At 33.8% G+C, this 5,212-nt stretch overlaps 1 non-coding gene across 1 annotated transcript; it reads left to right on the top strand.

Moving 5' to 3' along the window:
* Window positions 1-3,075: 3,075 nt before the first annotated feature.
* Trnal-uaa (transfer RNA leucine (anticodon UAA)) lies at window positions 3,076-3,159 on the top strand. Its single transcript has one exon. It is a non-coding gene; the product is annotated as a tRNA-Leu (tRNA).
* Window positions 3,160-5,212: the final 2,053 nt, after the last annotated feature.

The following is a 5,212-nucleotide window of genomic DNA, read 5'->3' as shown; positions in this document are numbered from 1 at the left end:
TTCCAATCGTTTATCAAATCTTGTGAAAATTAATTTCGCGAAGTAAACTTTCATCTACGCTCTATTCGCAAATTATAGAATTGCATCAGAACCAGCAATCTAATAATAATTATCGCATTACATGGAAATAACAACTTAATCGCCGCGAGCATCTTTTGCTTCAACGGCATAGCTCCCAGGAGAAACCACGTCGGGATCAACAAATAGCGAAACAGGATCTCGAGGACCACTTCGGTCCGATTAGTTCACATGGTGTCCTGTTACCTCGACTAGCAAACGGTAGCGCGTACGGCGGGCGTTATTGTAAAGCTGTTTGTGTTATTAGATTTAGATTGGTCGACACGTGGCACGCGGTATGGCAGCCACGTGTCCCATTGCAAACGTTACAACGTGGATACAATACGAAATCGTTCTTCTTGCAATATTTCTTTCCGTGCCAACCCCTACAAAAACACGTTCTTTCATCGAGGATCCGTCAGTTTGCTGTGCGATATAGCGACACGAGTGGCACGCTCGATTATTAATTATTAATACAACTGCAAATCATTTTCTCAATCTTCTCATTTTCTATCTATTGTTTCGATAATTAGGGTTTTCTGTTCCTAAATTAATTATTAACGTTGCTATTGGACCGTTTGAATAAGTGAGAAATAAAGCAGAGTTTAACAGCGTTGAACGTTGAAGTGCCTTTATGTTGTACAATTTATATTTCAGTACACTAATAGGCTTTCTCGCTCAACTGTTTCGATCCTCTGATACAAACAAGCACGGTCCTTGCTACCCACCAATCCACCACGAGCAGTCAGCTTACTTTTTTTTGGCACGTGCGATCTCATAAAATTCTATACGAGGTATGTCGCGCTCGATCTAATTGGAATCTAAAAAGAGAGAGATCACTCAGAAAAAAAAGAGAGCGAGAAACAAAAGGAGTAATTTCATGGAAATTCTGTAAAAATTTTCCTCGTTCTAAGTAAATTCAAGATAGAAAGATTAAGTACCCGTATTTATGGTAAAATTATTTTCCTTTACAAGGCTTAATAATAAGAAGAAATTTCAACATTAATACGAATCTAAATAATTTTCAAGTAACATGAAAAGCTACAAATTTATACTCAATTATGTTCACTCGTATGATTCGAGATCCTTACGTTTAAAAATTGATACGCATCTAAACAATGGATATTTCTCGTAGGACATAAACATCATCTAGCAGAAATAAATAAAAGATACGGTTAGAACCTATAGGAATTCGTATTTCGTTTCGCTTTCCACATTAATAGCAATTACAAAGGTTCGAGAAGTATGTTGACGCGTTACTGCGTATGCTCTTTTGCGTCAGAGCGATATCGGGGTAGAATTTGAGTCGGGCGTCAAAGGGGATGAACCGGGACCGTTGGGAGCCGGCAGGGATAGGAGCAATCCGGTGATGCACCCCTGACAGTTCACTACGATAAGATCTGCTTTTCCGCCGAGTCGGCTCCATTTGAATTCTGTTTGTGAGCCCCAGTAACGCTACTCTTTCAATGTATTGTCCTTCTATCGATGGAAGAGAATATTACCATCTGCTGATTACCGGTAATCCTTATTCTGTGCTATTGAGTTTCCTTTTCTCTGCAACTCTTATAATATGATGGCGATAATAATAGTATGTGATGTTTATAAAACAAGTATGAGAAGAGATTCAAAATGTAGCAGCTTAATTAAACTATCGTGAATTGTCAACGTAAAAATATATTTTAATATATTCGTATAAGATAGAAAATACATTTTGATTTATTTTATATCAGGGCCATATCTTTTATTATTTTTGTCACGTTTACTTCTTTCAAACAATCCTTCCTTATTTTTATAATATCTGTGCTTTTTCTTCACATCATGCTTCTCTCCATGTTCGTCGTTATATAGTCTGTACTACTATATACCTTGCTTTTAATACCGCACTTCGGTCTTCTTCTTACATTGCTTCCTTGCTATTTCGGATTGTTTCTCTTATACAGTATACAGTGGCGTGAAGAAACTTTCGGAACTTCCCTTTATGTTACAATAAAAATAAAGAACATTTAGGTACGTAAAGAGCTCTTTCACGTACGATTCTATCAATTAAATATTAAGTGTAGCTTATCATAAAATGTATTTATGATAAAAAGATTTCTTAGCAAGTTCAAGAAGATGTCATATTGAAAACGATGCCATAGCATCAGTTCTATTTGACTTGTGATGCAAGCTGATCTTCTACTGCACAGTGGAAGTACAAAATAAATCATTTTTATTGTTACTATTGGCAAAATACGAAAAACGAAAAAAGTACGAATTTGTTCTTTTTTCCTTGTAAAAGAAAGAGGAAAATACTACAATTTATGGCAGATATGTTATCATAGAAAAGATCTACAGATCATGATATATGTACTGTGCATATCTCTTTATCTATCGTAACGCGAAGAGAAGTTCTAAAACCTTTTTCACACCACTGTATGTGTGTTAGAAATTATTGAAGAGAGACAAAACTGCTAGTTATTTGGAGACTCGTAAACTCCAAAATCATCTGTTTAAAAAATCGCTATTGTTAGCTTATCGATATAAGAAAGTACACTAGAAGACTAATGAAAGCCATCCGAAGTCATCAGAAATAGTAGAGTTTCTCAAAAAACAATGCAAAGGAATTACGAAACGAGATTGGCACAAACTCATAAATCGGAAATAAAGGTATCTGATTTAAGTTTGTTGTAAATAAGAATAGCAACGACAGCAAGAACGACAACTAAGTATTAATTACAACAAACTATTTTCGTGTATTCCATGATTAATAAATTAGAGATCGTAACAAGCTTTCTCCCTTGAGGATTTACTTCGATTTGATGAACGAGCGAAAAAGAAAAAAAAAGTCTTTGTCAATAACAGTCTTATTCATTGAAATATTTATTTGTAGATTTATATTATGATCAATATATTATATTAAATGACGATTAAACTCTTTCTGAATATATCTATTATTATATTTCATAAAAATAAACGATGAGCAACATTTATTAATTGTTGAGACTATATGTTTCATAATGAGAAAGACTTCACCAACTCGCCAGGTTGGCCGAGCGGTCTAAGGCGCCAGACTTAAGTTCTGGTTCCCGATTGGGAGCGTGGGTTCGAACCCCACACCTGGCAAATATTTTTTTTTACAAAATATACTTTGGATAATAAATGGATATATAAATATATAATTATCAAATGTTTCATTATCAATACCAATATAAGTTTCATCATGTAAATTTTATAATAATAGAAAGATCTCTATTATTATCGTATGCATCCCAATTTTAACATAAGCACACTGGATAAAATTGCAACGTATAAGAAACAAGTTTACATTGATATTCTAATGTATAACTTCATTGTAAACTTTAATTGCCAAGTATGTATATATTCAAAAATTCAACTACTGAAGATCAATGATGTCGATAAAAGAAATCTCTACAGTATTTACACGTGATATACATATATATGTATATAGTTGAGACACAGACGAGGCACAGGAATAGACGTGACATTCAATCACAGACAAGCCATAGGGAATGATTCAATTAATGTTCTGTATCTTGTTTGTTGGTCAATGGTTAGGTCGTCAGATCAATGGTCAATCATCAGGTCAATGATATGAGTGTTATCGATCGTAGATAATACAATATATGTTGTATGAAGGGTATGAAGAAATCTGTGTTAGCAGCTATTGAATTAGAGGTTTCCAAATGATCAGTAGATAGCAAAGCTTTTTAACAGCTGTAAAAACATTGCGATGTTTTTTAATAACTACGATAAATTAAATAAATTCTGTATAACATCGTGTTTTAAGAAAATGATATCCATATAAAATACAGGAGAACGTAGTTCTATATTAAGATTTTCATTTCTTCTTACATTATCTTTAATTATTACTTATTTATACAGTTACTTTTAATACCTTTGGTCCAAATCAGTGCATTGCTTTTACAACGTATATAACGATTATTCATATTATTTTATTGGTACAAAAACACAATATTATTTTAAATCAAAATGTTTCAAATGTCGAAAATACGTTACGTAACTGTAACGATTTGATAACATGCACGAATCTTCTTTTACATATTTGGCAATGAAATAAATTTAAGATGTTACGCTGATCTATGCTATTGCTAAACCAAAGCAGTAAGGCAAATTGCACGATATAGATAAATAGATTTTTAATCCTGATCCTTTAAACAATTTCTGAACGAATCGTATTCTTCTATCGTTAGAAAACTTCTTTTAAAAAACCATGGAGGAACCTACCTAAAATATCTAAGAATGTAAAAGAAGAAGAAACAAAATATATATTAAGAATCATTAAGAATTATTAATATGCATGACATCCCGTTCCACTTATATGCTAATGATTTTTTAAGAACCTTCAAGGTAGGATTAAGGATATAAGTTCCGCATCTCTATGTATAACAATATAGGATATTACGTTAGTAATTCGTTTCATTTCAGTTCTATAATTTATTTATGTATTTCATTAAAAATTTCGTAATAAATTTGATCGAAGCGAAGAATGTGATCGAACCTTTCGTTGAGATTAATTTATTCCTTCTTGGTTCTTTCATAATTCATCGCTTCGAAGGAGAAATTTTCATAGAATTCATTAATTGCTCGTTAACTCAATGCAGTAGTTCTGCTAATCGTATTCGTTGCAACGTGGTGTTGGCGCGTGAAAAGTTGCATGTAATACGCATCGATTCGTGGCAGAGCAATAAAGTTGCCTGTTCCGAATGACACGATAAGAGGAAATGTTGGTCACAGAAGGCCGCGGGGAAAGGTCAGGACAGAAACGAAACGTAATTGCATTATAAACGCCTCAATACGCCCTCGGGATAGGAGGCGCGCTTTAATCGAAGACTCTTTATCTCCAGCGCGTAAATCATACCGAGCCGTCAAATCGGGCCGCTGTTCGCGCAACAAACGCAATGCGCTTCCCTGGCAATTACGACAAATTAACCGTGAAATGGCTCGTTAATAAGAACGTTATTCTCGCATAACATTGTGTCAAGAATTCGTTCGCGAGGCGTTCGCCTGCGATCGATCTAATGTATGAAATTTCATATATATCTTTGAACAAGAGTGATACTATACGAACATTTCTTGCACGCTCCTATGTATATTTAAACAAAAATAATTCCTTATTTGATCTTTATTAAATACA

This window comes from Bombus affinis, chromosome 8 (genome assembly GCF_024516045.1).
Source record: "Bombus affinis isolate iyBomAffi1 chromosome 8, iyBomAffi1.2, whole genome shotgun sequence".
Taxonomy (NCBI): Eukaryota; Metazoa; Arthropoda; class Insecta; order Hymenoptera; family Apidae; genus Bombus; species Bombus affinis.
Note: the sequence above shows the minus strand (reverse complement) of the source record. Positions and strands in the feature narration are given on the sequence as shown.